At 39.2% G+C, this 22365-nt stretch overlaps 1 protein-coding gene across 5 annotated transcripts in view; it reads left to right on the plus strand.

Annotated features, from left to right (window-relative positions):
• mid1 (midline 1) overlaps window positions 1-22365 on the plus strand; it is a 45575-nt gene continuing 23210 nt past the window's right edge. Inside the window, exon 1 of one of the 5 annotated variants that reach the window (XM_084725037.1) lies at window positions 1-110. The gene's annotated coding sequence lies outside the window, so the exon portion shown is untranslated. Of the gene's footprint in view, window positions 111-6360; window positions 6517-11792; window positions 11981-19868; window positions 20059-22365 lie in introns of those variants that run through there. The other 4 variants (XM_084725038.1, XM_084725036.1, XM_084725040.1 and 1 more) reach the window with 4 other exon arrangements.

Raw genomic sequence — 22365 nt, forward strand, 5'->3', positions numbered from 1 at the left:
GTCTGTTTTACCTCAGGGGAAGTACCAGCTGCCTCTCAGTCACACTCTGTATTAGCCTAGTATTCATTCACCAGGGAGAGACACATACCACCGCAGCCATGGGGAAGCAGGTAAGATCTGATAAAGAAACGTTTAGTGGCATTGGGTTAAAGGGGTTTAATTGGCGCGAGGTCTTAAATGTTGCCTCAGACTGCATGCTAATCGTCTCAGACTGAGCAGTGGGGGAGCAGTTGAGGGGAACTACAAGCATTTTTTGTGCTGAAAAGTGACAGTAAGGCCCTAAATCGTTATATATAAAGTTCACACCAAAGTCTTCTCGAAATAGATTTAAATAATTTTATAGGATTACACATCAATCACTGCACGTTACCTACAACACTTTGGTACTGATTTTTCCTACATGTGAGTCAACATGCTGCAGTCTGCTGTCAGGAAAATATTAGAAACACACGTCCATGGATGCCAAGGAGTGAACAACCAGGTTTGTACAAGAAGAAGCACTGCACTTTATGGCTGGGTTGTACCAAAAAGGATTCATATTTATACCTGATGAAATCACGCTTTAACTTGCACCAAACTTTTAAACTAGATTAAAATAACAGTTAAATTTAAACCTCTCTTTAAATCCCAGTTTTGTTTTTACTCTAAACCTAGATTAAATTGAATTCTGTTACACCAAAACTCCATTTTAAAATGTGATCTAGTATTAACTTTTAATTAAAATAGTTGCCTTTCTGAGATGGTTGAGCAAAATAATCAAGTTCCTTGAGAAAGGTTAAGGAGCAGACTCAACACAACTTTGATGTGTTTTTTTCTATGTCTCTCTCCAGCTGATAATTCAGCAAACAAGTTTTTTCTCAAAGGATCAGAAATGAGAACTCATGAGTGAACTCATGAGTTTTTAGCTGACAATAAAAACATGTTTTTTTTTAACCTTTTAGCTAACTATTAAACAGTACATATATATATTTTTTTTTGCTTTTTAGCGAACCAGCAAACATGTTTTTTATTTTCGATTCCTTAGCTAGCTAGCAAGCAATGCAACATTTTATTAACTTTTTGATTAGCAAGAAAATAATATAACTTTTAGCTGGCAAACCATATTATATTTGTTTGCTTTAACTTTTTAGCTAGATAGGGTAACATTTTGTTAACTTTTTAACTAGCTATCAATGTTTTAACCAGCAAGCAACAACAATGAAACATTTCTTAAAGGAATCCAGAGCAGCCAAATGTTTTTTCCCCCTCTTTCACATCAGACTGACAATACTTTATCCAGCCATGCCCCCGTCTGGAGGAAAACTTTATGTTTCATGTGATGGGAGAGATCGGAAAATGCTGAAAAGCTACTGTGTAGCAGCAATAAACATACAAGTCCATCAGGATCTCTGGTTCTCCATCCCTTAAGGAAAGGAAAGGATCCCAAAAGGAGAACAGCAAGAATGTGGAAGCCTCCAGAGAACAGTAATTGTTACAACTCTTGGAGAATGTTAGCTTGACTTCAGTCATAACGTTACGGTACAGCAGCATCAGACTGTTGTGTCTAACTAAATATCAGCCTAACTCAGATCAACAGTTATTTGTCACAATTTGTTTTTTACAGACAACACTTAGACTAATGATACCTGATATATTTATATATATACCCGACTGAAGAGTGAAGGAGCAGCTGACTGATCAACCTTAATTTATCAAGGTATCGTCAACACAAGTGTCAGGTAAGGTCAGAATAATTATTTGACAGGTTTATAAAACAAATGTTTGTTTAACCTGACATGAATTCACACAAACATGACGTTTTGGCGAAGTGTCCAAAAGTGCTTTAATTTATTTATTTTAATTTGAGTAATCAAGCATCTCCAAATAGATCAAAGTATTTACTTTCAGTTTACATCACTAAACGTGGATTTACTAAATGGAGATTAGTTTGATTTGTACAACAGAGCTCTATCTTTCTTGGTGCAGCTCAGTCTATGTATCACATGTGTTCCTCAATAAGAATTTTAATTTAGAGAGGAGATGATGCTGTTTCAACAACAAGTTCAGTCTTGTTTGCACATGCATCACATCTGCTGACAGTGGAATACAGTCCTATCAGCTGCTAGGAAATTAGTGAACTGGCAAAAATCTAACATTTCCTGTGTACAAAGAACACTTTGTTGTTATTCCTGTGTGGTCCAAGATTTTCAGTTTTGTGTATTTTCACAGGAAAGCTTAACTTTAAACTTTTGTTTTGGTGAGAGCTAAAGCATGTTGTTCTAGGAGAGAACAGAATGTGTAATTGTGCCAAATAACTGTGGAGAGGGAACACTGGTGAATTCATTTTGGTTTTCAGTGCTAGCATCTGGTTCTGCTATTTCTCTGAAACTCCCTCCTACACTCCTTTTAAGAGACTGAAAGTGAAGTATTCTTATTCGTATTAATATTTTGTGCCTTTGGCATTGAATTCCACTCGTTCAAGCATCCTTTTTCATATTATAAAGTGGACAAGAGAGGCAGCAGTTTTGAATGTATTATGCTGTGATATTTTAATCTGTTTTAAAAATCTCACATGGCCGTGTTTCACCAATGTTTCTTCTAAATGATAAACACAACTGTCTCCATCAGCAGCTGTGAGTTCTCCGGGGCAGCTCGTCTTGACAGGGCGAGAGCCGACGGTGTTTCAGTCCCGTTTTCAAAGCCAGTGACTGTGGATGGAAACGGTGTGCTTACAAGTATGAGAGCGTATGTGTGTGTAGACACCACACTGTGCAACTGAAGAATATTCTTTTATCAGTGATACCTCTACAGGAAGACAAATGTTTAATCCATTTTAAACTCCTGAGAATGTGCTTCGCTGGCCAAGATTGAGGAATGTGTCCTACACTGCGTTGAAGGAATGCTTTGTTGACATGTAGATGAAGTGAGGATATTTTTTAAGGCCAAACTGAGCCAAGGTTCACAGCAACAGCAGAAAACTGATCGGTTTGACTGCCTCTTAACCTTTTGTGCATCTGTAACACAGCTTGATTCAATGTTCTTTATACGCTGGTGGTTCGCAGTGATAGCGCTAACTGTAACAATGACAACACTGTCAGAGGTGTCTTATCCCGAGCAGATAGATTTGAAAACATCCCTCGGCCCGGATGCAGCTGACCCAGATCCCAACAGCTGGGCTCCTGCCTCTGGCTCTGACGTCGTCTCCTTGGACACATGAAGACGGCACACCACAGCAGATGTTCAGACCTCCTCCAGCATTTCTTGGTGGAGGAGTGCAGTGTGTAGTGACTCAGTTTCTCTGACTCTCTACTTGTTAAAAAGAAAAAGAGAAAAAAGAGACTATATTGTTAGAGGGCTGGGTTATAGGTGGCGTTAGAAGATAGGAGAGAGGTTGAGAGCCTCACCAACACCATCTCTGATAAGATAAGTTCAGTGCTGTTGAAAGATGTCAGAGATTCTTGATAAAGACGTGACAGTGGTTTGCTACAGTAGATCCCTCAGAAGCTGGAAGCAATTACTGACTTCTCAGAGCAGCAAAGAATGTAGCAGGCGTTCACCGCACCCTTTCTGAAGGATGCTTTTTTTTTTTCAGGAAAAAATAAAAGCCAAGACTTTCAGGCTACGGATCTGTGGTGTGGACTGAACACAACACATGACCTTATACTTTCCCCAAAACTCCTTCACTGTTTCATTTCAGACAGACAGCACAGTATTTCATTGTGTTCCTTTCAACCACAAAGTATGGCTGGTTTTCTTGGTGAGTGATGCTTTAATGTTTCCTTTGGCCTTCATTTTCTTTTGATCCTTTGTGAATTTTTTTATATTGTAACTTCATCAAAGTCATCCCATTAAAGCAGATAGTACACCACAACTGCAACTTCAGATGTATGGTGTAATTGTATATCAATTTAGATGTTAGACGTGTCTTTAAAGGTGGTGTGTACAACATTGACTGCCACTAGAGGTCGCAGTAGACAAATGTTTATTTTGTTTACCCAAGAAAGTGAAAAAAAATAAAAGAAAGGAAAAGAAAAGGCATGTGAACACACATTACTCACAAAACTCAGACAAAACTGTGAAACAAGACAGTATTGATCAAATATAGATGAAGATTGTGTTACTACATTTACTATTTCTCACTTAAAACAGTTTCAGAAACACATTTTAGTGTACTGTTTAGCTGTAATATGAGATTAACTGCAACCAGGCAGTCGCCGTTTTATGTCCTGCAGGGAAACAGAGCTTTTCAAAGCTCAGACCAAACAGTGAAACTAGACAGTATTGATCAAATATGGATCACAATTGTGTTACTACATTTATTTCTATTTCTTCATTAAAAACATTTTCAGACTCATAGTTTAGTGCTCATAGTTACTGTGTAGCAGTAATATGAGAAAGACTGTAACCAGGCAGGTGCCATTTTGTGCCTTGCTTGGAAACTGAACCTCCCAAAACTCATTAAAAAGTAAAACTTGGCAGACCTGATCAAATATGGATCAATACTTTGTTACTGCATTGCCCAAAATATTTTCAAAAAGCATATTTTGGTGTACCGATTAGATGTAATACAAGACAGATTGTGACCAGATGGCCGTCATTTTGAGTCTGGTTTCCAACAGACTCCCAAAACTCAGATCAAAAAATTAGTGTACTGTTTAGCTGTAATATTAGAAAGTTTCTCAGAGACATGCCCACTAGCTCTGGCTAAGAAAAAGTACAATCGGCATTCACTCCTGGGTCAGATGACCCCGTAGTAGTTATGGGTATTTATCCGCATGGAGTATTTGACATGTAAACATGGCACCCAGGTGGACGTGTTAATTATGGCCCCTTTTTGTTGAAGGCTGGTCACCTCCATTTGTAAATTCTGCCACTCTTTTGCTCCTTTTCCAAACACACATGCTGCTTTAGTTGAGCGTCTGTAAAACAGTGGCTTTCATTACGAAGTTGCAAAATCAAGAAATGTAGGTTTTTATCAACAGTGACTTAACATGACTCAAATCCAGCTTAAAGTGAACATGAAACAGTACATTTGTTATTATTATTACAGTAAAAGTACTAACATCGATGCAGGAGATAAATCTAACAGAGATTCAGTTAAAAGCTAAAAAAAGTCCTGAGAGCTGAACACAATTTTGGTATAAAAACAGTATAAATGTTGTGTATTGCCCCTTTAATGCATTTCAGCTCAAGAAGACCTAAACAAAGCTGTTTTCTTTCACCCATGACATCCCTGAACTATCAACATCCTTTTATACTAAATTCTTACCAGACAAGATCACAGCTTTTATTTATTTGCTGCGCGACATTAGAGAAGAGAACTGGGTTGATCATTGATTATGTTGTTGGCAAAACCCCTGATCACAGCACCAACAAAGCTGCTGCATAGATAGAGGAAAAGAATCAATTCCAGGTCAACGCACACAACAGTCCTATATGTTCTGTCAGCTAATCATAAAGCATACATATTCATGTAGACACAGACTAATGTGACATATATGCAGCAGATATTTTACACACTTCAGCTTCTACCCTGCATGCCTGATAAACAGCTTTAACTATTAAATAAGGGACATTTTCCCCAGGATTCTCCCTTAATTTGCTCGAAAATAACACTTCTGTTGAAAGTTAGAGATAAATTGGAGGAAGTGTTAATTGGCTCGGTGCTCATTTATTTGGTTGATGTTTGGATTTGGTTGTGTGTTGCTTAGTTATGGGCAGTGTGCCTCGGGGATGAAAGCAATTAAAATCTTGAACCTTTGCCACCATGATGAGGGCAGAGCAGGCTTTCATCTTATTGTTTATTGGCAAAACGAGGAGTGGCTGGTTTGGACTGTCCTAGTTAGGGAAAACAATCACTGCTGTTTAGATCAGTGTTTGCACTCAAAAGGACAATCTTGATGCCAACGCATGTGTTAACTCAATTAGGCATGTGCACAAAGACTTTAATTACACTTTCTGAGCACTTAATGGCAAACATAAGATGATATTCTGCTTGTGTTGCCTTGTATTTGAGCCATTTGATGAAAACAACATTTATTGTGAGGATGTATGGGGCTGTGTATTAAATGCAACCATGCAGCAGAGCCCTGGAGACTGATCCCATCTGTTCAGGCCCTGGTAGTGCAGTCACAAACTCATCAAATTGTGGTCCCCAAGGTTTACGCACCCCCCTTTTGTCTCTCCATTTGCTATATCTTTGTCTTATTGCTGAGAGGGTGGGGAGCCAGGGGCAAGTGCTCAACCCCACAGAGGAAGGGTGGGGGTTGATGGGCCAGAGCATTAATGGAGACAGTATCCATGAAATGACCCAGTGGAAGTGACGCTTCCTGGGCATGTTTTACGCTCGCATGAGCATACGGCTGGGGCTGTGGCAGGGTGGGGAGCTCCACCAATGAGGGAGGGAGCGTGGAAGCTGGGATGCTACTGTATGTTTTGTTTAGTCTCTCATCCATGTGCTGCTGAAAGAGTGCTGAGCCGTCAATGGGAGTTGCATCTTCTTGCTGTGTTTTAGAGGATCACCCTGGAAAACCGCACGTAAGTCTGACTAACTGCTTTGTTTTTGTCTGCTGAATCTAATGGAAAAGTTGTGATGATTTGCTTTAGCGAGCAATTGTGGGGGAGTTGACCTTAAGGACAACATGTCTCTTTACCAGTGTGAAACTTTCTTTTCTGCATAATGTACATTTGGACAACTAAGATTAAGATTTCACACGGATTTCAGCACTTCTTTGTTCAGTGCAAAATGAGTTTGCACTTGCCAGTGGCTGAGCACCAAGGTGAAGCATAACCTTGTAACATGATGATGTAGCTTAGACAAATGTCTTCTAGCCTGATCCCTGAGAGAAATCCTGTTTCTTTTTTATCCATCAAAGTTTGTGTAACATCAGATTTCACAGTCTATTTTGTTCCAACTTCTTATCTGCTCCTTCAGGAGGGCTTTTCGGGCCCTTTTCAGTTCTTTTTCCAATTAATACAGCTTGATGTGCCAACCACCACCAAGAGAACTGCCTCAGGCAGCAAATGGCCTTATTTAGTGAGGATGAATATTCATTTGTTTTGAATAATTATTCCGACAGTGCTGTTACTTATTGATAAGAGAATATATGTACAGTATAATGCAGCATTTTCTGGAAGTAATTTTACAAGGATTACACCAAGAACGTCAACATCTTGATATTTCCTTTAATTTGTGAGAGTTAAATCATTACTGCGGCACAGGAATACACAAAATACATGTTTTTCACCTATTTTCAGGACTGAAAGCAACAGAAAATCTAAGTGTTACTCTGGATGAAGGATCAGGTTGGGTTTCCAGTGGGTGAGGTGGGAACAGTTGCTAAAACCGCAGCCCAGACAAGTTTTCTTTTCTGGAATGGTTAAAACAGACACAGACATTTTTTCCACTTAATGTTTACTACAGTTCAGAAAGGGGAGTGACTTTGGATTGACCCTGGAGTGGCAGCAAACCATTTTCACCTTTAAAAAGCACTGGCTTGAAATGTCAGTGTGACTCTGCAATCCATGTAAATGTCATGAGTTTTATGGCACTTTGTCGCACTGAAATGAAATGAAGTAGCAATCTCATTATTTCACAGAGACAATTTATGGATATACAACAATGTGTGGCCTTGGGCGGAGGCAATAAGACTGCCTTGTAGATTTTCTTGCCGCTATAAATTACTGGAGAGAGGTGGCATACATCTGAGGAGTGATGTGAGAATAATTTAGCGCTGCTGTGCGTGTTTCACATAGGAAATGGATGTGTGCTGCGCTGTTTACAAATCCATTAGAGGAATCACAGTGGAAGTCACGCTTAATTTGTCTATTGTCTGTCCTCGCTTGTCAGTTTAGTCGTGGTCACTGGGAGCAGAGTGACCCATCTCAGGAGCTGTTTTTCCTGCTAACGGTGTCTTTACACATTTCTTCTCCTTACAAACTGCAGCAGACTTCAGATTGGCAGGGGATGCTGAAGGAACTGGAGAGTGACAGACAGCAGTAGGCTTGACTGAGAAACAAACAAGCTGTGAAGAGAGAGCTGAAGGTTTGCCAGTGAAAAGATTAGAGTGGCATTTGGCTCCAGCGCCAAGATGCATCGTTGCTCTTGCCACACCGCCATGGCAACGGAAGCTTTATGCCTTCTTCCCAGTCCCCCCGCTGGGCGACCAGACTGTACCAAAGAGTCATTTAAAGATCTTGTGATTCTCATTGTTGACCTTTACATTCAGCTCGTTAGTCATGTACAACGTAAATCAACATTTAAGAGACATTCACTATGTCAACTTTGATTAGTCACTCATTTCCATGGCTTTATTCTCCTTTGAATGACATGTAAATGAGTGAGCTGCATAAAAGTCTATTATAAATGTGCACGTAACCGCAGCTGAGCATCTCTACAGGCCCATCCATCCCAGTGCTCCCATTTGTCATGCAGGGCACCTCTGTTCCCCGGTGGCCAATCAGGAGTGGCTCCTTGGCGGCTAAAAGCACCCCCCTCCTCTCGCCACCTCATCATCAGTTGTGATTGACAGCCTCCCACAGGATGGAGGGGGGTTATTTACCTCTTTATGTTCTCATGGGACTAAGTTAATGATCCCAGCCAACAAAATAATACAAAGAGGGAAAAAGCCTGAGAAGTCGGCGCCTGGTTGAACCATTTGGAGCAGTTTCGGCTTCCTTTAGAGAGGATTAGAGAAGAAGAGGCTGTGTGAGGAGAATTTTCAGAGATAGCGGTGAGACAGACGAAAGAAGCAGAGCTAAAGGGAGGCTTCTGAAGAAAGCCGGTGTTTTTAGAAACATCTCTTCCTGGGCTTTATTTCTGTATTCATCCGTCACCCGGACCATGGACTGTCTGTCTATGATTGACTAACAGACTGAGAGGTAAGGGATCATCTGTATTTCCAGTGGGTGAGACTTTCAAAGTCCCCCTTTAAGTCTGTTTTAGACTTTCAAGTCAGGCTTTGAAAAAAGTTTTGCCATGCAGTCGTATGCATGCTTTTTTGTCCATATGTTTGAAATATAGCTAATTATTTTTGGATGTACAGATGAGCGAATATCACACAAAATATCAATGTTGGTGTTGCAGCTGTAGCAGTTTTTCCTCAATTGATGTTGTCTGCAACTTCATTCAATTATTTGTAAGGCTTTCTACACTGCGCTCCATATTTTACATACTGGGGCAGGGGCAAAAAAAGTAAAAAGGGCATCAGTGTGCCAAAAATTGTGATGCACATTATCACATTTTGTCCACTGGAAAGGCACTCTTGAGGGCACTTCAACACGTTTTGTCCACTGGAAGGGAACCTAGAGGGCACTTTATCAAGTTTTGTTTATCAAAGGAGCAACCAAGAGGGCACTTTTGTGGCGTTTGTCAAACATGGGACACTAGGTGGGTGAATGCCTGTCCCCTCTTGAGTCGACCAGTGCATACTGCCATAACCATTGCATTTGCATCGCGTCTCATGCAATGACCAATATTTTAAATGTGTTTGTGTTACTTGAAATCATTATCTGCCTTAATATACCTTCAAAAACTAAGTTGTTTTCATTGCTCTCACGTTTCTTTTCATATTTTATTGAACCCCACAGGCTAACCTGAAACACAATACTTCCTGGCAGGTTGTTTTTTTGGATTGCTACTAATCCAAATGAATCCATGCCTTATGTGCTGTGGTTTTACCACGTAACATAAACATTTGCTTTAAACTGCAATACCGTACTGATGTGATGTTGCTGACAAGGTCGCCTGAGGTAATGGACTTTAACTAAATACCTCAAACCTCATAGTTAATGTGGGCTCAAATCCAGTGCTGAGAAACTGATCAAACTTCATGTGATCAGCATCACTGTTTGGATGCCAGCCGTGTCAGCCAGCACATGTTTGTGTTGGGAACATTTTCGAGGGGTGAGCCAAAAGAGTGGTGCCAACAATCTGAGACAACTTTCAACACTATCTAAGTCAACTGTCGCGACCACAATACATTCCTGTGTGTTTCCATTTCAGTGTATTCACATGGAAAAACAAAAGAGAGGAATCGCTCTGAGGAATAAGGTTGCTGAATGTGAGTTCACAACTAAATGTGACTTGTTTGCTCACCATCTGCGCTATAAAGAACATGTCAGCTGCCAGCGGCAAAAAGAGTGAATTGTTATACACCCGACAAAAATATAAACGCAGCGCAGTTTTGCTCCCATTTTTCACGGGTTGAAGTTAAAGATATCAGACTACATGCACACAAAAGATTTATTTCTCTCAGTTTTGTTCACAAATGTGTTCTCCTTTGCCAAAATAATCAATCCACTTGTGTGGTGTGGCATACAGAGATGGTGATTAAACAGCATGATTATGTGGTGTGCCTTGGGTCACAACAAATGGCCACTCTAAAATGTGCAGTTTTATCTATAATTGAGTTGACTGTGGCTATTTCACATAGGGATACAGTTACAAGGAGGGCAAAGACATGACCCACCCTACTCTGCCTCTGATTGGCTAGTACTTGCAGCTTTGTTGGTTGGATTGGTTAGGTTTAGCCATGTGGAGTGACTGGTTAGGATTAGGGTGAGAAACTCAGGAGGAGCCAATCAGAGGGAGTGTGGAGTGGGTCATGACTTCTCCCTCTTGGGGAAAAATTGTATCTGTACCCCTGTGTGAAAAAATCATAGTACAGTGCGTAATAAAGGTCATTTTTACACACCTCACAGTTGCTATTTCTCATGGGCTTTCAGATACTTTTTCTCAGGAGGGCAAAGTCATGACCTGCCCTACTCTGCCTCTGGTTGGCTAGGACTCATTGTCTTTGTTGGCTGAGGTTGTTAGATTTAGGCCCTCCTGGGAAAAAAAATGTATCTGTAGCCCTATCCGAAACAGCCACGGTTCAGTGCCCAGTAAATGTCTTTTTTCAAGATAAATCTTAACATTTTAGAGTGGATTATGGCTATGTCACTATGTCACACAAGTCATGACCTGCCCTAGGTTGCTTTCATTGGTTGGGTCATTTAGGTTTAGCCATGTGGAGTTATTGTTTAGGATTAGGGTGAGAAAATCAGGGGGAGCCAATCAGAGGGAGAGTGAGGTGGGTCATGACTGCACTCCTGGGAAAAAAAAAAAATCAGTATCTGTAGCCCTGTGTGAAACAGCCATAGTTCATTGTCTAATACGTGTATTTTTCAAGATAAAACAGCAGAAAAAAAAAATCTGAACGCCATTTGTGTGCATAGAAAAAGTTTTAGATTTTTTTTTACTTAAACACATGAGAAATGGGTGCAAAAACAAAAAGTGTTTTGTTTATGTTTTCGTTTCATGTACATACCTCTGCTCATCCATGTCAGCATTTGTGTCGGGCCATTGATAGAGGCACAAAGCATCACTGTCCTTCCTGGAGAGCAAAAACATTATTGATTACTGTGTTAACTTATGCACTATTTCATTTGGCTGTATTGGATCTTGCCTTAAGCAGGGCACACAATATTCCAGACTGCGTGTGGTGAGGATAAATTTAACCGCGGCTCTGATTTTGCCTGAATGCGGTTGATGTTACTCATAAATGTCATCATACCAGTTATGCAAAAATCAAGACAGAATGTTTTATTAATGCTCTGTGTGTTGTTTTTTTTTTTTTTTTTGTTTTGTTTTTTGAGATGATGTTTATTTGAGGATGACAAAAACAAAGTTTGGTTGGGAGTTATGGCAACACTCCATGCTCTGATAGCCCTGAGTGACTTTAGTCCTGCCCCTTTCGTGTGATTGGCCAGTGCAGCCCGCTGTGCATGGATGGGATAGGTACAGTCCTTAGTGAGAGGAGAGAAAAGGGTGGAAAGTTTCAGTGCTCCCGCTGGTTTTTCAGTAGGTTTAGAGAACAGGGTTAGAGGGTCAGAACTTCACAGAGAGTCACTTCACTCAAAGTTCAGACCACTGCACTGGATCAGTAAATATCAGCACTGACTGACTTTAAAGGTGGATTTTTTCCTCTCTTGCGTGTTTATGGATGTAATCATGTGGCGGGTAAGTCAAAAGGTCAATCATAACTCAGTCTGTATTTTATATTACTGAACCTCTATGTTTTGCTACCAAAACATTGAGTCATCATATGTTTCCAAGCCTCCAGGCAGCTCAGGCTCTGTGCAAGTGCTAAGGTTGTTTGCCCTTGTTGTGTTCACAGATTCCTTCATGTTTAGAGCTGTGGATGATACTTGAGAGATAAGATGACTAAGTGAGAAGGCCGAAGGGGATTTTGTGATTACAAAGAGAGTGGGAGTAGTCTAAGTAGGTTTCCAATGTCAAAGCAGCTATTCAGTGCGTGCTTTGTAGAATTTCTCCAACTATATGCATCTAAACGGGCTCTATCTTAAACAATATGATATAATTTGTGAGCGCAATCAGTTCAGTCCAGCTTGAAATCTTAATTTCTCTGTGTCACCTTTCCTCAGTCAGCATAAAAGTTTTCGGTTTCCTTTACTGAGGGAGATAAACTGAGCCAAAATACCATTTACTCTACAGATAAGATAAAAGATACAGGCTTTTCTCCCCCGGCAGTACATCTGGACACAGTTTGTGACAGGCCTACATGCAGAACATGCACATACAGTAGGAGTGATTTTGCATGAAGCTAATGAAGAGTAAAACTGGGACGTTGCAGTCGGGTCTGTGGTTTGGTTTCCCTTATTAATTAGTAACTTAGCTTGTCCCTGTGAGGAGAAGGAATGTTAGACATCTTCCCACCAGAGTGTGCCGTCTTTGATCACTAGTGTGACAAATAGATATCAAGCTGTCTCCATGGCAACACATGTGGAGGTCTTTATAAAGATGCGTTGCATTTGGTTTGCAGTGAGGGGGTAAACTGAGGGGGCAGAATTATGAATGTTAATAGTTATGATGATGATGATGATGATGATGATGATGATGATGATGATGATGATGATTGTTGTTGTTGTAATTAGTTTGCTTGTAGAAATACAAAAACAGTGTAATTAGACTCGATTAAATTTGCCACATTCTTTGAATGATATGGTAGACCAGGGGCAATTTTAACATTTTCTTCATTTTCATTCATGACACACATTACTTGAAATACAAAAATTATCTTTTGACAGGAGAAACATATATATATGTGCACTAATTAATATTTTCACTATTAAGGACAGGTCCATAATAGTTTGTTTAATGCAAGAGGTCAGTGTCACAGTTGCCCGCTTGGTGGGCGTTCTTCTAAGTTATACTAACACACTGAATCTCAAATAAAAGTGCATCCCAGAGTAATCACATTACTACTCTGATGAAAAATGTTTATTATGTATGGTTCAAATTCTTCAAATTCAAAGCAAACATATATTTTCATTTTTGCCAAGCAATAGATAACTTCTGGTGGTGACTAGATTTTAATTATTTGAATTGAGTAAAAAGTAATTTTACATTTAAATTTGCTGAAAAGTATGTCAACTGCCATGATAAAGTCTTGTATCCTAGCTAGCAAGACCTATATTAGCATAGTTTATTCATACTCATTTTTAACTAATAACCTAGAATAAAAATGGATGTAAGTTTAATTTTAGCCATCTAAACTTTAGACAGCAGAGGAATACAGTACATTTAAAAATTAACTTTCATACCTCAAAATCATTTTTGGTTGAAATTTTCTGCCAAGGTGGAACGCTAAGGTGCCTGTTTGACATGCAGAGAGAGAGAGAATCCTACTGAGCATGTACAAAATAGTGTAATCACTCTAGCTTGTTTCTGACTGGAGAAAGCGAGTGTGGTACAGTTGCCCCTGGTCTCCCCTACTTATGGGCCATTTCACTGAATCTGTGCCTTTTGTAAGACTTCAAAATTAAACTTAATTCTTCATCTTTCTTTCAGTGTAGTTTCTAATAACGCACATTTAAGTATTAAAACATAGCTATTTTATTTATTAATTTACAAGGTTTCTAAATGGAGGATTGTTGCTTTTTTTTATCACAGTGTCAAGAAGTGTAGCTGCATGACATCAGTGCTAAACACTCAGGACTGTCAAGCTGTTTACAGAAACATAAGGCCATACTTCCTACTCACCACATGATTAAAGATACAGAAAATTGAGTGACTTTTGGTCTAATAATAAGGGTTGCTTCTGAAGAATTCCAGTCATATTTCATGGTGAAGTGATGTGTTAGAGGGTGGTGACCGGCTAAAATCATTTTCTGCTCAGTGTTGTAAGGTTTTACATTATGTATCCTCAAAGTGCATGACGCTTTGTTTGATATTAAAGTATATATTTTATTTCAGAGATTCTTTTCATGCATATTTTGATTATATTTAGACATAATAAATAGATAAATAAATATAATATTATTATTACTATCACAATAATACATTTTTATTTTTAAAGAAACCTTTCAAAGTGCTTTACAACAGCAGAATAAAAACAGAATCTGATAAAAATACTACATAATAAAAACATAACATAATACATAAAAGAATGATGTATTAAAGTAAGATATAATATTAGACAAACACAGCAAGAAATTATATGAAAGCACTCCTGAGTAAGTAAAGACGAAGGTGTTTGCTGTAGTTTATAAACCGGCCACACGAGATCGCTCTTTGACCGTTTTCACCGACATTAAAAAAACAAAACAAAACAAAAAAAACATCATTCTTCTCGTGTGACGTTTACAAATTGCTACAAACACGCGAGGTGCGTCGGACTAACAGGCCAAGAAGTGACGTCAACGAGCTCCTTACCTCCCCAAGACAGTTTTGAGCTTCAGTCAGACGTGTTTTCTGTGAGCAGCAGGCTCACAGCCGCCCGCCTGGAAAGTCACATTCAGTAAAGTTCCTGTGGTCGTGGAAAGGATGTGTGTTTTCCCCGCTGATGCCACCTGCCAAGCCGCGGAGAGGAAACGAGGACTTTTATTTTTTTTTTTTTGGTGCGCCTTGTGATGCTGCCCAGGATGACCTGTAGAGCGCAGACAGTGAGCGCGCGGAGAAATGAGAGAAAGAGCGTGTTTTGGCTGACATTTTGACCTCTATTTCCAGTTCTGAGTCTGTGAGAAACTCATTAGCTCCAAACATTATGTACATTATTGATTTTTAGTTCCATTTCCTCATCTGGGGGCTCCATTAAACATCACTCACGAGGGAAGGTAGAGTTAATGGAGTCATCTTTTACTTTCATAACAGTTTTGTGTCTGTGAACATCAGTTTGCCAGATGACTGCACAGTAAAAAAAAGGAAATTTATGACAGTCACTGACAGATGAGTTCTTAATTCATTGGCCTCAGTGTTTAGATTTGTAATTAAATTGCCCTCCACAATCATTTAAGTAACAGAATGGAGGCTGGTCAGGGCCAGCAGGCTCCATGCAGCTAATCTCAGTAATGTGTGCAGCTGCAGATCAGGTAGATTTGTCAGTCTAATCAGCTGGCTGCTGCTGCTCCAGCTGTAAATCACATTAGGCCTGAGTGGGCCGCTGCTGAGCTGGCTGCTTCAGGGAGCAGCAACAGGCCACACATTGGTCACAGCCACGCTGTGAAGACAGGATTACAGATAAATATGTTAGGTGTCTGCCCCGGGAAAGAAGACAAAGAGCAATCACACTCTTCCAGTGGCTGAATACATGGTTAAGAGCCGTCATTAAAAGTGATAAAAGACCATAACCAAAAGGATTAGGAAGTGCCTGAGCAGGTAATTGTCTTCCTATGTGAGATATTGTAATTGTTTCATCTCCAAACGACCCATTACGTCCTAATCAAATATAACCCCAGATGTTAAGTTGGTGCTCAAGTTCATTATTTGACAAAGTGCAGCACAGTTAAGTGTGCATGTCTCACACCTGTCATATCTGATAATATTCAGCATTAAGCACCTTAATTCTGCTGTGCAACAAATATGCTACAAAGTACAATTAAATATAAATCCAATTTATAGTTTTTTTCATTACAAACATGACTGTTAAAAGAGAAATGTGTAATATATTTGATATAGTAAATGATAGATTGCACACAGTAGAGTGCAGATCTCCACCAGGCAACCCAAAAAGAATATAAGGATGTAACTCCTTTGAAATCACCAGCATTTTGATCAGTTACTGTAGTTTAATTGCATATTATTTCAGTAACTGTAACACATTGCAGTTCCATTTATTTTGTAAGCTAATTTCATGTAACTAGTTAAATTTAAAGGCTGCGTCACAGTTGGTGTAGCAGAGCGAGTTAAACTATGAATCTCTTCACTGTATCTAATGTGTTTTGATTTTAACACTTCTTCGTAGCCTATGAATGCAAAAATAGTCTCAGTACAACAGAGGTGGGAAGAGTACACACATTCTTCACTCAAGTAGAAGTACAGAAACCTGAAAAAAAGCTTGTAAATGTAGAGGTTCTCATTCAGCTTCTTTATTCAAGTAAAAAATGAAAAAGTACACGCTCTGAAACATATTCGAAGTGCAAATTTTAAAAGCAGCACACTGAAGGACATTTCTACCAGCTGTTTCTCTGCACAACTAACCGAACCTTAACTTTTCTCCATGGTCAAGTCTTTCTCTCTGTTTTATTTTGTTTTATTAAGTCTTTTCGTCTTGTGATATCTTTTATTGTTTTTTGCCAGTTTTAGTTTTGTTGCATCTTCTTTGTCTTGTTATGACAGCCTTTGTTTTGTTATGTCTTTCTTTTATTGTAAAGTCTTTTATGTTTTTTTTGTCGTGTTATGTCAGTTTTAGTTTTGTTACGTCTTTTTCATCTTGTTACATCCTTGTTTTTCATTACTTTTTATTACTTTTTTGTCTTATGCCATTTTTAGTTCTTTCATGTCTTTTCTATCCGTCTTTTTCATTTTCTTGTTTTTTTTTTTTTTGTTACATTGTTTCTGCCTGGTTACATCTGTAGTGTGTGATAGGCATCAATGGATGCACCAAGATATCGTATTTCTTGTGTTATTGTCCCATCCATTTCTGGCGGCACACAATGATGCAAAATAAAAAATAATCAATGATTCTCCTTAAATACATTAAAATTAATGAGCCCATTTTGAAAATATAAGGAGTAGAAAGTACAGAAATGTTAGTTAACATGTAAGGAGTAAAAGCAAGAAATCAGAAAAATAAGTAAAGTACAGATACCTGAAAACTTAAGTAAACTTAAGTACAGTAACAGTAAGTATTTGTACTTAGTTACGTCCCTCCTCTGCATTGCAACGACATATTAAAGCCCCTGTCTGGCAGGGTTGGTGTATGCGCACATGTGTTTGGATATGTTATTCCAAGATGGTTCCAAAGACAATAAAACTTTACCTACAAAAAGTCTTGCATGTAAAATTTGAGACATTTAGACATATGCACCATTCATGAGGAAAGCAGCCTTGCTAACACACAGATCTTGTGTTTAAATATGAAGTAGCGAGCAGAGGAGGGGAGGAATAATAAAGTTTGATCTCATGATACTAAACTCCATGATCCCAGTTGGGGAATGCTCTGGGAAACCTGGGGAACGGCAGTCACATTCCCGTGTGCATCTCCGGAGCAATGTAGCTCACACCCACCGCTTTGTCTGAACTTTAGCTTGTCTTTAATATTTACAGTGTGTATCCGTCTCTCAGTGAGGATAGTCACTCTGGGGACTCCGTTGACTGACAGGAGAATTCAAATGGAGCGCGGCGGGGGTGTGTCTGGAAATAGAGGCACATGGTAAGCAGATGGTACCTCGGTGATTCCCACATCAGGGCCAACTGGGAGAGACTTGTCTGTAGCAGATGATGTTACGTCGTGTCTGTCTTCATTTGTAGCCTCGTCTGTCAGAGAGGATGCTTAGTGTCTTTCAATTTCTGCTGTCAGGAAGTTGAATGAGGATATTATGTGCATAGTTTAAGTTTATTTCAACGTCTCAGAGCCATGGCTTATAAATAAAATCACAATATTTTTAGGCTATACTGTTATACAATATGTAGCTCAATATATACATTTTCTTGAAAATAACATACTGCAAATTCTCAAATAGTGCACATATATGATGATATCATAGAATATGATGCATTGCTGTAGATTAAACTACCTAACAATTGGGATGGACGATATGGACAAAATCAAATATCGTTATATTTTTGACCGAAGACCTTGATATTGTGACAGTATTGTAGGGATGACTATTGTTGCTTCACAAAATATTAACACAATAAGATGTTTGATACATAATCATCAATAATATGTTTAGCTGCAATTAATGGATTAGTTGGGACTTTTTAAATAATCGATTAATTGTTTTTTTAAAGAAAAAAGATCACAATTTCAGATTCCATCTTGCAGCCCTGGTAATCTGGACATAATGACCAACACTGTAAAAACAAACTCAAATTCTTAAGCTTTGAAAAAGTTTTATGTACTAATAATGTTTTGTTATGATAATTTACTTTTCTTCTTGAGATAAACTTGAATCATTTGAATTTTATCACTCCCCTTCAGTTTGTATTTCAAAGTTTGATTACTACATTCTTTGATGTGAAAGTGAATAGTGGTTAATAATTTGATATTTTAGCTAGAACAGTCTGGTAAGTTCAGAAAATGACATCACTTTAATGTAATTCAGCCTTTAAAACCAGGAAAAGGCAACACTTATGCCTTATCATGATAAAACTACAGTGCTTAGTCCGTTAACTGGATGCTAACACATAATAGGAATTCCCATTAACATGCTAAAGGAAATTAGCATTGCAGTCACTCTAATATTACGTGAACAGAAGGATTAATTTCGCTTCATGTGTTTAACATTAAATATGGGCCCAGACTTTCAAACATATATTTCCACTGCTCTGTGGAAACACACTAATAACGTCAGCTGCTGACTTCACATTGCTAATTCAGTTTACGACCATCTGAGGGTAAAATCTCAAACTCAGCATTCACAGTTTTAAAGTTTAATTTCATATGTGAAAGATTTTAATTTAAATGCTTATACTGTGCTGTGTGCAGTTTTCAGGCGCCCCATTAATTTTGGCCTACCGTCTTATTTTATTAATAATTTTCTTATGGCACCAGTTTGATGAGCAGGTACAGCTTGAGCTTACTCCAGAAAAGTATTTTATTTACCAGTGTTTGATTTAACTTTTTCCCAAGGTCTAGAGTGAAAAATGATAACAACCATTATAATATTAAATATAATATTAATTGTAAAATCGCAGTACACCCAAGTATTGTTATAGTACTGAATTGAGAGACAAATGTATCGTCCCAGCCCTAATATTGATTTACTGCCCAGCCTGGCTAAATGGTTTTGCGAATTATGGTCCTTCTGAGGTGTATTGCACATCACAAGCCTCTGGAGACAACAGACTGTGATGTAATTGGCTTGTTCCACGTGGTCACCTTATGTTTTTTTTTTGTGGATGCTGAGGGAATTGCAGACCTGTGTCCCACGTTGCAGACGAGTCCTGCTGCTGCCTCTCAGACGGCCTCTCAGCTACGTCCGCGCTCTTCAGCTTTTCTCTTTGAATCCCTGGTGGCACGGCCAAGAAAAGTTCCAGTCCGCAGCATTGTGCTGCTGGAAAACAGAGGGACGGTCACACAGGGAAACCTGAAACTGATCCTCCTGATGCTTTGAATTTGTGAATGGGCTGGGCTGAGAGGACACTAACCTGCCTGTGAGGACATGGGCTGGGGCTCCTGTGCCTCTGCTTTATTTGCTCTCTCTCTCTCTCTCCCTCACACACACACACACGCACGCACGCACACACACACACGCACGCACGCACGCACACACGCACACACACACACACACACTCTCTCTCTCTCTCTCTCTCTCCCCCACTGTTGTCTGCTCTCTCTCTTCTTCCAGTACTGGCCAGCGCTCCAGCTGTAGGTGGAGCTGGCTTTCCTGGAATTGTCGGGCAACTTTTCCTGTTGTGCTTGCTACCTCTTGCTCAATCTCTTGCTTATAATGACAGCTCTGCTGCTGCAGGATTACTGGGGCTGTGAAGACTGGTGCCATCTGGATCTCTACAGCATGCTAGGGGTTCATGGCTGGTGCATTTGTTGTCATAAATATGTTCTCATGATTTAGGTCAGAAGTTTTCCTTCAGCAGAAATGTCTCGGCAGTGCAAAGTGGGGCGAAATCCATCGGTGGGTAAAGTAAACTGTGTATGAATGGGAGAGCTTTCAGGAGTGCGTAATGTACTTCGGGGCTGTAATGCAGTTTTGCAGTGGCTCTTTGCCACAGTGTTGTTTTACAAGCTTTCTGTAACTTAAGGGCATTTTGTACTATAGGCAGTGACATCAGAGGATTGGCGTCTTTGCATTGTGTTTGTCTACAAAGCTCTTTATTCATATTGTATTTAGGACGAAGTAACAACTCAACCTGTTTGACGAGACCTGTGCAAGTTCACTCACACCGCTGTAATGTAGCCAATAGCTTTGGCCAAAAATGGTGTGATGTTAAAACATGTCAAACGAACTGTTGGGAAATGGACAAGATTGGCTTGATTTTAGGCTACTTATCTATGGATGATTGAGACTGATTTGCTGCAAACATACTGTAGTTTATACACATTGAGAGAATCTGAAATTTTAAAGGGAATGTGCTAAAATATCAACTGTAAAACAACGTCTGTGCCAAAAGTCTTGATGTTTGACATATTTTCTTTCAGACTGAGGAGTTTGCATAGTGAGTGTTTTGTCTTTGATCCTCTGTAATAACTTCTAGACACCTGCATTCACTGCTTTGTCTGTAAAGAACAAAATAGCAAAGAAACAAAGGCCCACAGATGCATCACGGTTGTCACCAGAGACAAGTGCAACAATCGGCTCTTGTCTTGCACAGTGCGGTGGGATGGCTGAATGTCTGTGAGGATTTGAATAGAATGGAAAGAACAAACCCAGGTCTGTGGCTCAGAGGTAATTGCTGTATCGTCACAACTTCAAAAGGCTACTTGTGCCCGACTGTCCTGATAATGAGCTTTTGCCTTCTTCACACATAATGAGTGGAGGTAGAGAGTTCACATCGAGAGAGACGCTGTGAGCACAGTGTGTCCACTCGCAGCTGGGGTGTCTGACCGGCCGGGAACAAAGGCTTAGTGTCTGTGATAGTGTGGAGCCCAAGCCATCAGCAAGCAGGCCAATAGACTTCTGCTTCGCTGAGCTGTCAGTCCTCACCGGCCTGCTGGCCTGCGGACTACAGTATAGAGGGGAACACATGGCGACAGGCTAGACTATTCCTGTGCCAAATTAAAATGAGACGCTGCTGCATTCTTGTGTTGTAAGCTCAGCCTAATGGACCATGTAGAAGTCTGATATACTGTATGTATAACATGCAAACAGGTGTTAGTATTAGCTGGCATTGCAGTGAAAAATGACGATCATGTTTCCCAAAGCCTAAGGTGGCGTCCTCAAATGTCTTGTTTTGTCCACAAACCAAAAATATTCAGTTTTCAGTCATAGAAGAGTAAAGAAACCAGAAAATATTCACATCAAAAATAATCAATAATCAAACAAGTTGGTGACTAATTTAACAGTTTACAACTAACTGATTAATTGTTGCAGATCTAGTTTGAGTATTCCCCTGCTTCTGTGTATGGTTTTCCAGTCTTCATTTCTTCAGTCACACATTTCTTACAAATGTGTACCGAGAGTTAAATTTATGTTCACATTTTCACATTCAGTTCATATTCGGTCGTAATCCAATTAAACTGAAGACAGGGATGCATAATTTTGCATGTTAATGATTTATCAATAATGAATTAATCGGCATTAGGAATTCAACTGAATGTGTGAATTGATGTTTAATTAAAATCGAGTCAAGAAATGACAGGAATTTTGCCTCATTTGACATTGTTTTGTCTCACAGCGCACTTTGTAAAATAAGAAAACTTCTAAAAAATTTCATCTATCGTTGAAGGAAAAATTTGCGACTGTTTATGCAGGTTTCTGTTGTATTACGTTTTTTACAAGTAAACTTCATGTTAAAACCTGGACATTAGGGCTGCAATGTATTCATCATTTTCTTTAATAACTGAGTAAACGTTCAGGTCTGTTGAATTTCAGCAAACAGTGAAAAATGTGTGTTACCGTTTCAAACAGCCAAAGGTGATGTCTTCAAATTCTGATTATTTTGAGTAATATTGCAACTGCGATGTGAATGCTGATATTAGATGGAATGACAATTTTTACATAATTATTCTCATTTTCAGTGAAAAACATTAAAATGATGCTTATGTGATTTTTGCATGGATCTGTAGCAAACAAATTTGTAGAATATGATGTGTTGGCCCAGACGTCTCTACAGCAGGACAATATTTATGGTACTGTGACACATATTCTGCCTTTAACAAATATTGCACCTTCTACAAGCAGAAGATTGCAGTAGGTCCTATTGCAATTGTGATAAAACTTCGATTAATCGTTCAGCCCTGTTGTCCAAATCCCAAAGACATT

The sequence above is a fragment of the Lutjanus erythropterus genome, chromosome 8 (assembly GCF_056507025.1).
Source record: "Lutjanus erythropterus isolate fLutEry1 chromosome 8, fLutEry1.hap2, whole genome shotgun sequence".
NCBI classification, from domain to species: domain Eukaryota; kingdom Metazoa; phylum Chordata; class Actinopteri; order Lutjaniformes; family Lutjanidae; genus Lutjanus; species Lutjanus erythropterus.